This window comes from Globicephala melas, chromosome X (genome assembly GCF_963455315.2).
Source record: "Globicephala melas chromosome X, mGloMel1.2, whole genome shotgun sequence".
Taxonomy (NCBI): Eukaryota; Metazoa; Chordata; class Mammalia; order Artiodactyla; family Delphinidae; genus Globicephala; species Globicephala melas.
In genome coordinates, this window is record NC_083335.1 from 31,045,833 (window position 1) to 31,064,236 (window position 18,404).

Consider the following 18,404-nt stretch of genomic DNA (forward strand, 5'->3'; position numbering starts at 1 on the left):
AATCTGGGAAAATATAATAATTATTTTTCTTTTCTTAAATCTTTAAAATATATGTGACTGTCAAAAAGAAAAATTATAAAATCACCTGAAGGTTCTCAATGTATATAGATGTACTCCATATTGCAATTAAAACAAAAAGGGGAGGCGCCAAGGGGACGATATGGTTGTAAGTTTTTTATATTCACTTGAAGTGAATAAAGTACTAATTATAAGGAAATTTTGACAGATTAGGTATGTATATTTCAATCTAAGAGGCAATCACTAAAAAATTGTACAGAGAAATATAGTAAAACTTCAACAGATCAATAAAAATGGAATACTAAAATGAAATGTAGAACCCACCAAATAATTCAGAAATAGAAAAAAAGGAATGAAAAAGTGAAGGGATAAATAGAAAATAATAAAATAGCAGACATAATTACAAACAAATTAATAATTGCATTAAATGTAAATGGTATAAGGTGTAATTTGTATCAATTTAAAGAGATAGCCATGTTGGATTAAAAAGAAGAACAATAATACTATATGCTGTCTATAAGAAACCTACAAGTTTAAATACAATATGGATAGCTATATAGTAAGAGAATGGAAAAAGGTAAACTATGCAAACACTAATCAAAGAATGCTGGAGTTGTTATATTAATATTAGACAAAATAAATTTCAGATCAAAGAATATTACTAGGGATAACAGAAACCATTTTATAGTGATAAAAGTGTCAATTCCTCAACGGAATATAACCATAGTGAACATTTATGCACCTAATAACAGAGATTCAAATTTCATGAAGCAAAAAAAAAAAAAGAAAACAAAAGTACAATCACTATATATATATGTATATACACACACACACACACACACACACACACACACACACACACATATATGTACAATGGACCATTGCTTCATCTTTAAAATAATGAAATTAAGATACATGCTACAACATGGAGGAACCTTGAAGACATTATTCTTAGTGAAATAAGCCAGACACAGAATGATGACTCCACTTATATAAGGTTTGTAAAATAGTCAAATTCACAGAGACAGAAAGCAGAATGGTAGTTACCAGGGGCTGGGGGAAGGGAGCAATAGGAGTTATTGTTTAATGGGTACAGAGTTTCAGTTTGGAATGATAAATTCTGGAAATGGATAGTGGTAACGGCTTCACAGCAGTGTGAATATACTTAATGTTACTGAACTGTATACTTAAAAATGGTTAAAATGATGAATTTTATGATATGTATCTTTTACCAAAAAAAGGAAATAGCACTTTTCCAGCCACCTTAGAAGCCCTTCCATGTGCTCTGACCCAATTGTAAACCCTTCTCCCCCCCAAATTAACCACAGTCCTGACATTTACAGTAACCAGTAACTTAACATTTCTTTATAGCTCTATCAATAAAGTGTGCATTCCCTAGGGGAAAAGAAGTACAATCACAATTATACTTTGAGATTTCAACATCTTTTCCTCAGTAATTAACATAACAAGTAGACAGAAAATTACCAACGATATGAAAGAACTGAACAGCACTAACAACAAACTACAACAAATTGGCATTTACAAAACACTCTAACCAACAATAGGAGTATACACATTCTTTTCAAGAGCTCATGGAAATTGATTGGGAAACAACACATCCTGAGCCATAAATTAAATCTTAAGGAATTAAAATAATTGATATCATATAATGTATATTCTCTGACCATAACAGAATTAACCTAAAAATCAGTAACAAAAAGATATCTTGAAAAAGTCAAAGCATCTGGCAATTAACACAGGTCTACACAATCCATGTTTCTAAAAGGAAGATAAATTAACTTAGAAAATAATTTGAACTAAATGAAAATTAAAACATCAAAATTTGTGTGACAGTGTTAAAGCAGTACTCAGAGGGAAATTACTAACATTAATGGTTTATTTTAGAAAAGAAAAAATATCTCAGATCCATGATCTAAGCTTCCATATTAAATGGACAAAGAAGGGTAAAAATTAAATCCAAAGTATCAGAAGAAAGGAGGTAATGAATACAAAAGCAGAAATCAATGAAATTGAGGAAAGACAATAACAGACAAAATTCAATGAAATGAAATATTGGTTATTTGAAAAGATTTATAAAATTGATAAACATCCAAACAGACTGAGGGAGAAAAATAAAACTAGAAGACACAAATTATCATTATCAGTGATGAAAGAAGAAATATCTCTGTAGACTCCATAGACAGGTATAAGGGAATTATAATTATAAACAATGGTTTGCGCATAAATTTTGTGGGATTTTGGGGTCCTTAGACATGAAATCACAAATTTCCTGAACCATGAACCGAGGCCAGAATTTCAGTGGAGAGTGTGCTGCTGAGAATAAAATAAAATAAAACAAAATTAAATTAAATTAAATTAAAAGGATACAAGAGCTCTGAATCCCCAAACCTGAGTCAGCCTTTTCCTTAGCCTAACATTGGCCCACTTGCACTCTTTGAAGACTGCCAAAGCCAGGGCAGTTTACTGGAAACTTAACCCAGATTTGAATGCATAGTGAATAAAGCCTTTTTAGAACTCCAAAGTCTTTTGAGATGGCCAGGTTAATGTGGACCTTAATTAAAGTCTGGAAAACTCAATGGCATCCTAGGCTGTCACTCAGGTTGATGCTATCGACAGAATTGATTATCAGCAGCGTCTCCTATAGATCAGTAATTTTCATATACAGGTCCATAGTGAAATTTTCAGTCTATGGAGAAAACTGAGAAGGTAAGTATGACAGTGTATTTTTAATAAAGCTATATTTATTCCATTTAAATATATTTTAGTTAAATAAATTAGTCCAATAAATATATGGACTTATTTTTATTCTGAGATTATCTTCTCTAGAGAATCCAGAAGTAGAAGAGTCTAGCCCATAAAATTCAGTAAAGCTGGATTTTGCTTTACTATTTTATTCCTTATCCCATGTTTTTGAAGGGCTCAGCCCTGTTCTTGATGTTTCCTATCACCTTGCCTTTGATGGAGTCTCCTGGGTATCATTGGATACTGCATCTTACATCAATTATTTCTTCTAAATGTTTTCGGAGAATGCCACTAACTTTCTCCCTTGGAATCACACCCACTCCCTTGCAACTTGAGTCTTCCCTGATACTAGACTGTGTTTGCACCCACTTGAACTTGATTTAGAATTACTGGATCTTCTCTGGGCCACTGCACCCAAATCTCCTGCTTCTGAAGTTGAGACATTTAAAAAAGTATTACCTTGACACTCAGACCTGAAATTCTGGGATGCTTTTTAGGCTATAACCTTCGCTTCTCTCTGCAGTAGGAATTAAATTCTCTCTCCCTCTATCTACTCTGTCTCTGAGCACCCTAAGTAAATATGTCCAACTACTAAACTCACCTACCTTGGTGTAGTGCTGAAAGGAGGAGGTGCAATTCTGGAGGCATTACTTGTATGGCTAGTGGAGTTGCTGGGAACTCTGCAGGTTCTTCATCTGGCTACTATTGTTCAATAATTTCCTACTGGCCCTGAGCTTACAGATCCACTCATACACCCACTGTGTCTCATGAGCCAAGGTCATAGAAAACAGTACTCTATCCTCTAATGAAGAGTTGTCAGAATGCCTTTCTAGTGATGTAGCTTAGCATCTGTACTTCCTTGACACGTAGATTTTATGGTTCTTCAGTGAGGCAGAGTGGTGTTTCTGGTATATGTCCTGATGATGTGGGCGGTCTGGTATGTCTCGACGATGTGGGCGGGGAGATGGGACATCCTACATATGCAACCAGCCAGCCCCCTCTTAGTATAAAATAGGGATTTCCTGGCAGCACTATGCAGGATGTTCAACCTCCCCACCCATGTGACTGTTAACTGCTGCATCATGAAGTTCCTTCCAGTTTCTATCAAAGGGCTTGTCGCTTGATGTGTCTTTGTGTGAACCATTTCAGGGAGACCTCTTCCAAGCTGGTCTTCTGTTCCCGATGAACTGGCTGTGATTACTAATGGCCTACATGATCTAGAAGCCTGGTAACTAATAACCCACCTCTTACTCAAACTTAAACCCCGTATCTCTAACAATATACTTTTCCATCAACTTAAATAAAAAGAGAAAATTCTCTTGACATAGATGCCAAGATATATCATGGATTACAAACACTCTCCAGTTCCACTTCCAATTTTGTCGACCCTTACTAAATAAATACATAAACCTCTAAATTATATAAGCCACTCTAAATAATATAAACACAGACTTCTTATTATTACAGTAGAGGCAATTCTATTGCTAGAAGAACCTAGATGGGCTGCATACATTTATCCCAGTTATCCCAGGTTATCCCAGTTGAAATTAACCATCTTATATGTATCACAAGTTATTTGCCAAAAACATAGGTCTAGAAGCATCATCCTGAGACTTGCTGCTCTGTGGCTATGCAGTCTGACTACCACATACTGAAATAAATAAGAAACTTAGCTAAAGACAGATTCTGTCGGCCTCGTTCTTTCAGCTGAATAAATTTTGCATTATGTACTTTCCTATCTCAAGCCTCTCAGCTCTGAGAACTTTTCTACCTGTAAAAATTCATGAACCTGAACTTCCACCAGGACCAGACACCTGAAAGGCTCAATATGATGTATAATACCTTTTTGAATAACACCCTGGATTTGTTTCCCTGAAATAGTCCCACAACCCATCCACCCTGGAGCTTTCCTTATGATTTCCAATTGAGCTAGTTCCTTTCAAGTTGGCTTCAAGTCTTTCCCTATGGGAATATGGCAATGATTTCCATGTCTCTGTTTATATTTTCTCCAGAGAATGGAAGACTCAGCAATTTTATGGATCTTGGGTGGGAAAGGGAGAAAGACAAAGAAGAAATGATGAGTGTTTTCCTGGTGCTTTCTACCTAACCAAGTATACATTAATGAAAAATTCTGCTATTTGTACTATGTGGCTCTACCCTAGCACAGTAGTGTGGGAAAAAGAAAAGATAGAGGTAAGAGAATAAGATATTATTGTGGCTTTAAATTTATGCCTCTAGATTTTTTGGTTTTGGTTTCATTTTAATACATTAAGCACACCCATAATCTGGTACTTTATATTGAAAAGAAAAAGCCTATTTGACTGTGTCATTTATGTAAGGTGATTGCTAACTCAACAGGAGAAAATATATTTTTAAAAAAGTATCTGGTATTCATAATTTATCAAGTCTTGATGATACTAGCAGGATTAAATTTTGGTAATTCTCCTAGGTACTTGAATGATAAATATGATGACCACCCCATCATTCTAATGTTCACTAAAGACCAAAGTAAACCTAAAATGTTCTTTTGAATAATGCTTTTTTATAATAATCCTTTAAATCTCTAATAACATATTCATAAATACTAAAATGCACATTTTATTAAAGATTAGTATTCAAGGAATGAATAACTTATCCCTGACTGAACAATTTATCATTTGAAATTTTTGGATCAATGTTTCTAAATTTTTGGTGGCTACTAGTTAATTTACTATTTGGGAGGATACATTTTCTACAATATATTTAAACTAAAGATATAGGACAAAACCTGTAAAATCAATTTACTTTTTTTTTTTTAAAAAAGATGTTGGGGGTAGGAGTTTATTAATTTATATATTTATTTTTGCTGTGTTGGGTCTTCGTTTCTGTGCGAGGGCTTTCTCTAGTTGTGGCATGTGGGGGCCACTCTTCATCGCCGTGCACAGGCCTCTCACTATCACGGCCTCTCTTGTTGCGGAGCACAGTCTCCAGACGCGCAGGCTCAGTAGTTGTGGCTCATGGGCCCAGTTGCTCCGCGGCATGTGGGATCCTCCCAGAGCAGGCCTCGAACCCGTGTCCCTTGCACTGGCAGGTGGATTCTCAACCACTGTGCCACCAGGGAAGCCCCTCAATTTACTTTTATCTTAAATTTATATACTAATATTTACCAAAAAATCTAGTCAAGTCTAAATTAATAGCTACTGATACTAGTGTCAACAACATGCTGCCAGGTATCAGGCAGATTTCTTAAAGCATGGAGTAGCAATCATGATTTTAGAACACTCAAAGTAGCTACGTCAAAGAGACACCATCTACAGCCTTAATTAGAGCACCCTAGTAACTGCTGTTTGTGAATTTGTAACCCATACCCATATCTGCTTTCTCTAGTTAGTGATCCTTTTGATTACTTGCAGTAAATACCCAAGGCTTAAAAATATTCAATACATCTCCAAGTGAACTCCAGGTATTAACCTTGAATGCCCCCATGACCTCCCTTCTGTTACATCATAGGTTGAAACCAATACTTATTCACTGCCTTTCATATGCCCAATTTCAAACATCCCCACATCCTAAGTTTTAGCAAAGCTTTTTGGTTTTTATTTATTCCCTGTTCAAACAGTTTACTCTGCAGAATGAGAATAGATTAAAAGTTACTGTGGGGCTTCCCTGGTGGCGCAGTGGTTGAGAGTCCGCCTGCTGATGCAGGGGACACGGGTTCGTGCCCCGGTCCGGGAAGATCCCACATGCCGTGGAGTGGCTGGGCCCGTGAGCCATGGCCGCTGAGCCTGCGCGTCCAGAGCCTGTGCTCCGCAACGGGAGAGGCCACAACACTGAGAGGCCCGTGTACCGGAAAAAAAAAAAAAAGTTACTGTGAAATTTTAATTAACAGAAAACGGAAACTCCTTCTAAAGCTTCTTAAAGGGGAAAGGAAAGCAATATTGACATCGAATTCCATAGCTAAAAACAAACTATATTTTACATATATATGACTTATAAAGTTGTGGTTTACAATTAAAATATTGCCATTTAAAAAATTTCCCTGAAACTTTCACAAATTTGCTTTAAAATAACAAAACCGTGCCTCGGAGACGCCACCGCCAGCACAGCCGGAGACCTGAGCCGACACTGGGGGCTGTCCGTGGGCCCCGCACTCCCTCGATGAATCGTAGAAGTCCCGTTGTATCAGAGTAAGATGGACGGTAGGTTTGATTGTGATTGTGGTGAGCTGGAGCCACCTGGTCACTAACGAAAGACATTTTGTTAACCAACCGCCCCCAGAGCTTCCTGTTGAAATATACAGCAACAAAGGAAGAAAAGAAGCAAAACGGAAATAGTGCTTGCCAGCACCTTAGAATGATGCTGCTCAGGACCAGTCCAACACTGAATGTATCTGCACTGTGAGGAGAATGTTCATAGAAGCCTGTTGTATGCATATTTATTCACATTTTTGTTAAATGTTAAATCCTTCAGCACAGTAAATCTGAATGTCACTTCATTCCGTTTGAGTTTCTTGAGTGTTTTCTTTAAATGTCTGCAGAGTTGCTGCCCCTTTCTTCACCTATGAGTACTGCAATCTTTTTAATTCTCAGTATGAGTAGAGCTTTTTGAGCTTTAAATCTAAGGGGAACTCAACAGGCCTGGTTGGCATATGCAATGAAACCACCTTGCTGTGGAAGCAAAATTATTATTTTTTCTACCTTTTTGAAAGATCTTTCCTTTTGATGCCAATTTTCTTCCTTATTTACACAAGTGCAACAATTTGAAAGGAAGAGGCAATAGTAAGGGTTTCAAAATGGCAGAGAAATTTAAAAGTCTCATGAAATCTGGGCTCTAGTTATATGGACTTAAAACCATTGGGTTGTGGAGGCAATGGCTTGGTTTTTTCTGCTGTAGACAATGACTGTGACAAAAGAGTAGCCATCAAGAAAATTGTCCTTACTGATCCCCAGAGTGTCAAACATGCTCTACGTGAAATCAAAATTCTTAGACTTGACCATGATAACATTGTGAAGGTGTTTGAAATTCTTGGTCCTAGTGGTAGCCTGTTAACAGATGATGTGGGCTCTCTTACCAAATTGAACAGTGTTTACATTGTTCAGGAGTACATGGAGGCAGACTTGGCTAATGTGCTGGAGCAGGGCCCGTTACTGGAAAAGCATGCCAGGCTTTTCATGTATCAGCTGCTACGTGGGCTCAAATATATTCACTCAGCAAACTTACTGCACAGAGATCTGAAACCAGCTAATCTTTTCATTAATACTGAAGACTTGGTGCTGAAGATAGGTGACTTTGGTCTTGCATGGATCATGGATCCCCATTATTCCCATTAAGGTCATCTTTCTGAAGGATTGGTTCCTAAATGGTACAGATCCCCACCTCTTTTACTTTGTCCTAATACTTATACTAAAGCCATTGACATGTGGGCTGCAGGCTGCATCTTTGCTGAAATGCTGCCTGGTAAAACCCTCTTTGCAGGTGCACATGAACTTGAACAGATGCAGCTGATTTTAGAGTCTATTCCTATTGTACATGAGGAAGATTGACAGGAGCTTCTCAGCATAATTCCAGTTTACATTAGAAATGACATGACTGAGCCACACAAACCCTTAACTCAGCTGCTCCCCGGAATCAGTCGAGAAGCACTGGATTTCCTGGAACAAATTTTGACATTTAGCCCCATGGATTGGTTGACAGCAGAAGAAGTGCTTTCTCATCCTTACATGAGCATTTATTCTTTTCCAATGGATGAGCCAATTTCAGGTCATCCTTTTCATATTAAAGATGAAGTTGATGATATTTTGCTTATGGATGAAACTCATAGTCACATTTATAACTGGGAAAGGTACCATGATTGTCAATTTTCAGAGCATGATTGGCCTATACATAACAACTTTGATACTGATGAAGTTCAGCTTGACCCAAGAGCTCTGTCTGATGTCACTGATGAAGAAGAAGTACAAGTTGATCTCGAAAATATTTGGATGGAGATAGTGAAAAGTATTTGGAGGATCCTGCTTTGAGACCAATTACTCTACTGAGCCTTGTTGGCAATACCCAGATCATCATGAAAACAAATATTGTGATCTGGAGTGTAGCCATACTGGTAACTACAAAACGAGGTCATCATCATACTTAGATAACTTGGTTTGGAGAGAGAGTGAAGTTAATCATTACTATGAACCCACACTTATTGGAAAGAACAAAGCAAAGAAAAATCTGATAAGAAAGGCAAGTCAAAATGTGAAAGGAATGGATTGGTTAAAGTCCAATAGCATCACAGCAACTTGCTGAAAAAGAAAGGGAAAAGAATCAGGGATTTGATTTTGATTCCTTTATTGCAGGAACTATTCAACTTAATTCACAACATGAGCCTACTGCTGTTGATGACAAATTGAATGACTTGAATAGCTCAGTGTCCCAACTAGAATTGAAAAGTTTGATATCAAAGTCAGTAAGCCGAGAAAAACAGGAAAAAAGAATGGCCAATTTGGCTCAGTTAGAAGGCTTGTACCAGTCTTCCTGGGATAGCCAGTTTGTGGGTGATGGGGAGGACTGTTTTCTCATAAGTCAGTTTTGTTGTGAGGTAAGGAAGGATGAGCAAATTGAAAAGGAAAACACTTACCCCAGTTACCTGGACAAGTTCTTTAGCAAGGAAGAAGATATTGAAATGCTAGAAACTGAGCCGGTAGAGGATGGGAAGCTTGAGGAGAGAGGAAGTGAGGAAGGATTTCTGAACAACAGTGGGGAGTTCCTCTTTAACAAGCAGCTTGAATCCATAGGCATCCCACAGTTTCACAGTCCAGCTGGATCACCACTTAAGTCAATGCAGGCCACATTAACACCTCCTGCTATGAAATCTTCCCCTCAGATTTCTCATAAAACATACAGCAGCATTCTGAAACATCTGAACTAAAACACTCAGCAGGCATTTCTTTTTGTATTCTTCATGAAATGTGTTTTGTCTTTGTTATTACTAGTGTTTAAGTCAGTTTTTTACTTGAATCAGATGGTGTCATTTAGAAAGCATTTTTTCCTTGGTTTTTAAAATCCAGACTTTTTTTCTACATGTGAGATGGTTTTCATTTTAACTGGCATGTCATTTGCACACAAAAATAAAGAATAGAGCAAAATAATGCAATGCGGGAGGAGACAAAAGAAATGCACTAAGACAAGTAAAAAACATTCTCTCATAGAACAATGATCTGTTTTACAGGAAACAAAAATCTTGCCTTGAAATTTACACAGTGAGACTACATAATTGCATGAAAATATATATTTTTTTCTTAAAATATTTTTCATTCTTGAGTATTTCCAAGTTTTTCCTACTGTACACATTTCTTTAAAACACATGATACCAGCAGCAACTGAAAATGAATGACGAATTTGGTACACATGTGTTATCTACCTCAAGGTAACAGAAGTATGTGGCAAAACATATACTACCCATAGTGCTTCACAATATGCACTTCTATTTAGCCAGCGTTTATTGCAGTATTCTTAATAAGATTCACTCACCGTTTATAAATGTTCTGGTATGCATTCTTTATAGTGAAGTGTTACTACATCACATCTTATTTATTTTAGCAAATCAATATATTTTCTGTATTTAATTCTAAAAAGTTAACTTAGTTTTTGAAATTTATTTGCAAATACACTTTTTCCATTTGGCACTATGGTTTGTTGTCTACTTAGCTGAATATATGTCAGCTTATCCTAAGGCTGTCCATGTACTTAATTTACTTAAGTATTCATTTTAAGTAAAGCGCTCACTGTGTATAGGAATTTGCATTTTGGAGGTACTTGATCTATCTACAAAGAAAAATTAGGAATTACTTTATTATAAAATGCTCCTAGAAGTCTTAATTGTGTTTATTTAAAAAGAAAACTGTAATGTTCGACATGTGTGCATGGAAGTAATTAAGGTACATAATTATTGTAGTTTAAAAGTTGTACATGATAAGACATATTTTGTTTCTATTGTATGTTTTTACTGAATGACCTATTCCCCATCCCAAGGCAAGCATGAATAAAATTAGGTTAAATGTAAAAATAAACAAAACAAAAAACCCCACAAAACCAGTGACAATATGTTTCAGGAGCCAAGTATTGAAGTAACTACTACATTGTATAATAGGCATGTTCTTTTCAGAGTAATACATTACTCAAATTATTAGTATGAATTGTTAATATGATAGAAATATATTGAAATGAATTTTAGGAGAATTGGTATATTTTATTAATTTATGGATTTATTCTCTTCCTTGTTCCAAAATAAGTTTAAGGTGTTTTACTGATGTGGCATTGATTTATGTATTTAATAAATATTAAGTTCTTAATATATAGTAGGTAGATGGAGATAATGATACAGAAGGCAAACATTATACTTGTTCTCATGATTTTATAGTATAGTGAGAAATATTATAAGATGAAAAACTAATTAAATAAATTAACTGGACAAAAGAAAAGCACACATGGAGTAGAAGGGCATTTTATTTTTTTTCACATGCAGCAATTAAGAAAGAAGAAAGCCAATGGAAAAACAAAACAAAACCAAAAAACAAACAAGGAAAAACTTGGGATTTTCAAACGGCATCTTAAACCAGAGAATGGCAAACATTTTCTGTAAAGGGCTAAGTAATATATATTTTAGTCTTCGCAGCTACTCAACTCTACTTTTGTAGGTTGAAAGCAGCCATAGGCGATCCTTGAAAGAATGGGTGTGACTGTATTCCGAGAAAACTTTATTTATCAATATCAGTAGTCACCAGGATTTGGCACATGGATGTAGTTAGCCAACACCTGACCTCAAGGGCTAGGAAGGGGGAACTGAGGTGTGGTTGAGGGTTGATGGAGATGATTCAGTATTTTTTTTTTTAGTAATACAACTTTATTCTTAAAATATCATTTTTTTGTTTCAGAGCTAAATACTTTTTTGAATTTTATTTTATTTTTTTATACAGCAGGTTCTTATTAGTTATGTATTTTATACGTGTTAGTGTATATATGTCAATCCCGATCTCCCAATTCATCCCATCAACGCTCCCCGCCCATCCAGCTTTCCCCCCTTGGTGTCCATACATTTGTTCTCTACATCTGTGTCTCTTATTTCTGCCTTGCAAACCGGTTCATCTGTACCATCATTCTAGATTCCACATATCTGTTTTTATCACAAAAGGGGTTGGATTTTGTCAAATGCTTTTTTGAGTCTATTAAGGTAATCAGGTAGTGTTTTTCCCTTTATTCTGTTAATAAGGGGCATTATATTGATTGATTTTCACAGGTTGAACTAACTTTGCTTTTTTTTTTTTTGCTGCCAAAAGCTTTATTGTTTCCATTTGGTCCAAGGCTTGGGAGAGGGCCCCAGGGCGGTTACAAAGCCCTAGCGGCTGCAGAGACGGGCTTCAGGCAGAAGCCCTGACACCAGGGGGGCTCCTCAAAGGCTTCTGGGCTCTGGAGGCTCCTAGTTGTGCTTGAGGGTGATCCTTTCAAAGAGATACTGGCTGAGCCCAGCCTGGGACCAGCCAGCCTGTGGAGGTTAGTCGGGTGGTCGCCATCTGCTTGATGAGTTTCAGCTGCTCCTGCAGGAAGCGGCTCTCCAGGAAGTCACAGGGGTGCGTGTCTGCGCGGGCAGAACCCAGGGCCTGCGGGTCCGCAAGGGCCTGGCTCAGGTTCTTCTCCATGAGAATGGCGGTTTCCATAGCATCCTGGGTTTTACCCCACTCATCTTGGGACGGCTTCTGTGCTCCTGGAGGAGGGTGCGGCTGCTGCACTGGTTTTGCATCTTCAAGAGACGTTGGGCGCCCTCGTGCTTCTCCTTGGCCAATTCACAGAAAAAGTGGCCCACGTTCTCCAGAGCCACATCCTCGCGGTGGAAATAGAAGCCCAGAGAGAGGTAGGTGTAGGAGGACCCAGATGCATGTCAACTGGGCGGTTGATGGCAGCCTCTACCTCAGTGGAATAATTCTGAGGAATCTGGGAGCTCATGGTTGATCGGTAATACGGAGTTAAGCTCAAAAAATGGCGTTGGCTGGTCCCGAAAGCTGAGGGTGGCTGAGTGGCTGATTCCGAAAGTTGCGACTGGAAAAAAGGTTGGAGGGTGGTTGGAGGCTGGAGCAAGGGGCGTCCCTCGGTCTGTTTTTCCCCAACACTGTTGAAGCAAAAGACAGATCCGCAGGACCGCCTGAGCGGCTTGCCCCAACTTTGCATTTCTGGGATAATACCCATTATATTGGTGTCCAACCTTTTTCATATATTTGCTAGTATTTCGTTAAGGATGTTTGCATCTATATTCATACAGGATATTGACTTATATATTTTTTCCCTTATGCTATTTTTGTCTGGTTTTGGTATCAGGATATTATCAGTCTCATACAAAGAGTAGGGAAGAATTCCTCTTTTTAAAAAAATTTTTTGAAAAAGTTTTTGAAGAATTGGTGTTAATTCTTCCAGGGGACCACCAGACATGTCAAATAATGACAATTCTCTGGAAATGAGGCTCTGAAGGAGTGTGCTAACTCTGTTCCCTCTGGTAGGTATTGGGCTGCTAGTTTGCACTGAGATTGCAGGCTCTTGGTTTTCAAGGCTACCCCGGAGCCTGAGACGGGTAATGAAATAGGGCAAGTTAAAATGCTACAGAGACTGCTGCTCTTAGCAAAATTCAGTCATTTTTTTGAATAAACACTCCCTGGATTGCTTTGAGCTTTTAAGTAACTTCCAGAGTCCTGAATTAGTTGATTCTGACAATTTTTGTAAAATTTCTTGTTGCTTTTAAGGAAGAGAGAATTTTGGAAGGACTAAAGACTTATATCCACATATAATTTTTGTGTTGTAAACACATCTTAAAATTTTATAATCTCACACAGTTTAGAAATTGTAGAAAATTTTGCACACTGAGATCGTATTACTAATATACAGAATGGAAATGGTGATTTTGAACAGAAGTATGAATGAGAATATGGAAACATCATGTTCATATTCATTTCCCAGTATCTAGGGGATGCATTATACACTGTTCTTCTAAATAAACCTATAGGTATATTTTATAATATAGTATTTTAACACAATTGTTAAATATTTGAGACAAATATTTTATGTCAGTCATTGCTTTATCTTGTAATTTTGCTTATGTTTGTTTCTTGTTGCAATTATTTTATCCCAGTCTACTTTACGTTTTTTAAAAAATTTTATTGGAGTATAGTTGATTTACAATGTGTTAGTTTCAAATGTACAGCAAAGTGATTCAGTTATACATATATCCATTCTTTTTCATATTCTTTTCTCATATAGGTTATCACAGAATATTGAGTATAGTTCCTTGTGCTATACAGTAGCTCCTTGTTCCTTATCTATCTTATATAGTGGTGTGTGTATGTTAATCCCAAGCTCCTGATTTATCCCCCCCCCCACGATGTTTCCCTTTTGGTAAGCCTAAGTTTGTTTTTGATATCTGTAAGTCTGTTTCTCTTTTGTAAATAAGTTCATTTGTATCATTTTTAAAATTAGATTCCACATATGATTGATATATATTTGTCATTTTCTGACTTCACTTAATATGATAATCTCTAGGTCTATCTATGTTGCTGCAAATGGCATTATTCTGTTCTTTTTTTTATGGCTGAGGAATATTCAATTGTGTATATATATATATATATATATATATATACACCACATCTTTATCCATTCCTCTGGCAAAGGACATTTAGTTTGCTACCATGCCTTGGCTATTGTAAATAGTGCTGCAGTGAACATTGGGGTGCATGTATCTTTTCGATTTATGGTTTCTCCGGATATCTGCCCAGGATTGGGATTGCTGGGTCATATGGTAGTTCTATTTTTAGTTTTTAAAGGAACCTCCATACTGTTCTCCCTAGTGGTTGTACCAATTTACATTCCCAGCAACAGTGCAAGAGGGTTCCCTTTTCTCCACACCCTCTCCAGCATTTATTGTTTGTAGTCTTTTTGATGATAGCCATTCTGACCAGTGTGAGGTGATACCTGCTTGTAGTTTTGATTTGCATTTCTCTGATAATTAGTTATGTTCTACTTTACATTTTAAAAAAATGTTTCTGTAGTCAGAAATGTTATATTTTTATGTAGCCAAATCTCTCAGTCTTCTCATTTGTGTAATCACCTATGGTTTCTTCATCTTAGATGTTAGGTAAATATCCAATAGTTGGCTAAATATCCTTTTCAATTTCTTCTTGTGTTTACTTGGATAGGTTTTAAATAGTCAACTTTTTAATCTTCCTAGAATTTATTTTCGTGTGTGAAATGAGGCCAAGAGTCTAAATTTATCTAACATGTTTTCTTTTATCATTGATTTTGATGTCTCATCTATCATAAATAGTATGACCTATTGCTGTACTTTTAACTTTTTAAAAAATGTTTTTATATGTTTAATCCTACATCCACACATTGTTATTATACTGGCTGTTGACTTAGAATATATTAAGAAATGACTTTTCTATTTCCGTCTTTGAAAAATGTTTATTAGAAATATGCATTGAAGTTTATTAAATGATTTTCAGGCTCTACCAGGATTAATTATAGTTTATTGTGTTTAACCTATCACAATGCCATATTTATATATTTCATAATATGTTTAAAAATCCTTAAATTCATTAGATAAAAAGAAACTAGCATTAGTTAGGTATATTTTTTTTCCAGGAAACTTTACAGATTATGTCATTTATGCATCACAGTAACCTCATAAATTAGTTACAGATCAAAGCCCAAAACCCCTGAAGTTTGGTGATATTAACACTGAAAGTGATGCAGTTGATAATTTGGATTTGAATATACATATTAAAAGCCATGACTTCACCCTGTTAATTCAATTTGTATTGTGTTTCATTGAAAATTTTTCTATGTTAATAAGTAGGGATTCACTGTATAATGGAGAGACAAACATGCAAACAAAAATTTCCCTACAATGAGTTAAGTGCCATGACAGAGGTAGTGCACATGATATTCTGGAAATACTGAGTATGATAAACTTAACTCTCCCCAGGTTTATAAGATAAGTCTTCTCAGAGAAAGCTGGAAAGGGAAGAAAGTAAAGTTTGGAGGAAGCAAGAGAGTTGGACAAAAGTCAAGGAGATCTGCAATGATGTCATAGAACACAATATTTGTGAATGAAGGAGTTAAAGGGCTGGAAGGAAGAACTTTATATTGAGATGTAGGAAGTTGATTACAGTAGACCTGCTCTTAATTTTTGTCAAATTATAAGAGTAGCTATAAAAATTATGTGGCTCTGTGAATTTACAGTAACGTGCTTTAAAAAATGTTTATTCCCACATTTGGCATATATACGCCAACTATATAGTATTCTATACTTTCTCTACTGCCAGTTTTTTAGATTAATGCAGATTTTCTAGTCTTCCAGCTTCCCTTGTCATATCAGGAAGTTGGAAAGCAAGACTGAGAGTGAGTCAAGATCTCCTTTTACCACTTTTCCATCCTAACCGAGGAGATAGAACTTAGGTTGAACATGTGAAAGGAGCAAGGTCAGTAATGACTGAGACGTGCCCTGAGGACCTCCATGTTCACTGCTTGTGCTGAACTTTTGCTGAACAGTCTAAATAAAACTGCTGAATAGTTGCTGAGTTGCCAAAAGGAAAAAAAAAATGCTGAGAACTGTACTTTTTCTGAACTAGAGAAAACATACCTTTCCGTAGTAACAGATGAGATATGCTCAATAACCCAATTGTATTTATAGAACAAATTTATCCTCCAATCCAAATTCTTGGGAAACAACTTTTCTAAGCCTGCATGAGCTTCCCGCTTTTTCCCGTAAAAACCCCTATCCATTTCCTCTGATGGGACACTATTCTGTGTTCCTCTGGAATCTGTGTTCCCAGAATAGCAATTCTAAGACCCCAAATAAACTACCTTTTGGACTCTTTATAGTTTGTGGTCCTTTGGGTTGACAAACTTTAGTATTGTTTCTCATTCTAGTCACATCATTCTGGTTTTTATAAACATTTAAAAGTTCTACCATGCATCCAATACTCTTTATTAATTTCTGCTGGGGTTTTAGATTTCTTTTTGTTTGATTTTATAGGACTTGTGTGAAATGCTAAGACCAGTTTCCAGCATTTTTACATATTCTGATACTTTAAGGTACTTTAAGGTAAAAGCTATTCTTTTAGTTTTAGCTTAGGGTTGAGGAAAAGTATCAAGGGGAAAGGTGAGCCTGATTGTCTGATGTAGAATATCTTTTTCAAGTCATCATCCGAATATCTCTTTAGCCCTCCTAAACATTACATATTGATTTTGAAAGGAGACAGAATGGAAATTTATGGTCAAATAGCCCAAAATAGGGCAGTGCTATTAAGTAGAAGCAGATAAAAATGAAAGACTTATAGAAAAACACTCTGCTAGTTAACACAGTCATCCCTCGGTATTGGGGGTGGGGTTCAGATTGGTTCCAGGACTCTGGGTAGATGCTCAAGTCCTTTACATAAAATGGTGTAGTGTTTGCATATAATCCTCCCGAATGCATAAATCATATCTAGTTTACTTATAATACCTAGTACAATGTAATTGCTATGTAAATAGTTATAAGTACAATGTAATTGCTATGTAACTAGTTGCAGCTGTGTGGCAAATTCAAGTTTTGCTTTTTGGAATTTTCTGGAATTTTTTTTTTTTTTAATTTTTGACCTGTGGTTGGTTGAATCTGTAGATGAAGAACCTGCAGATACAAAGGGCTGACTGTATTCTCTGGAAAACCTGGCAAGGATAAGTAAAACTTTATTTTAGTTAGGGAAAGGACTGTTTACAAAACAATACTATTTATTATATAATTTTCTGTGTGGAACTGTATATATACTGTATATACTGTATAATAATATATATTATAATATATATATATTTATAAAATGATATATATATATATATATATGTATAATAATCCCAGGAATAACCTAGCTAGCATTTCCCACAAAACTGGAAGAGGCATTTTTTAAGTTATAGAACTTCGACTTCCTAGCAGCTTTCTTTTTACCTCCTAGTTTCAAGTGACTATTTTCCATGCTTCCCCTAGGTTTATGCTATTGTGTGCTGCTCTAACGTGTCAGCCCTGGGAGAGAGTGGTAAGAAAGGAACAAAGCAATAGCTCACGACTATCAGGAATCCTATATTTGAAAATACTCAGGGGATGAGTTAGAGTGAACGATGATGATGAGTTAGGGTAATGGGCTTCCTGTGGGGGGGGAATTAATACACAACAAACCTCTCTTGTTCCTTTTAAAGTGCCACTGACACAAACCAGGCCCTAGCATCTTCTTTTGGTACCCTGAGTTCCCTGGTCGGGGTGGACATGAAATGGGGGAGGGTGTTGAGGATGACCGTTTCATGCTGAAGTCACAGAGCTCAGGTTCAAGGTAAAGCCTGCAAGACTGAATGGTTGCAGAACTGAAGGCTGCATCTTAGAAAGTGGAAGTATGGAACTGAATATGGACATGTGCACTCATGTATCTCTTCCTTGTATAAAGTAATCAGTCTCTTGAACGATCACTTTCACCATGATAAGTTTGTCACAGAGGAAGGCAGTGGCCATAGCTGCCTGGTATTCTGGGCTGGTTCGAGGGGATAGATGCTGTGGTGAATGCAGGTATGTTCCAAAAATAAAAGGAAAACAG

At 36.5% G+C, this 18,404-nt stretch overlaps 1 protein-coding gene and 2 pseudogenes across 1 annotated transcript in view; 1 reads left to right on the forward strand and 2 right to left on the reverse strand.

Annotated features, from left to right (window-relative positions):
* HTR2C (5-hydroxytryptamine receptor 2C) overlaps positions 1 to 18,404 on the reverse strand; it is a 258,300-nt gene that overhangs the window by 53,282 nt on the left and 186,614 nt on the right. The gene's annotated exons all lie outside the window — the stretch shown is intronic.
* LOC115841614 (mitogen-activated protein kinase 6 pseudogene) lies at positions 7,553 to 9,768 on the forward strand (annotated as a pseudogene).
* LOC115841616 (ferritin light chain pseudogene) lies at positions 12,103 to 12,744 on the reverse strand (annotated as a pseudogene).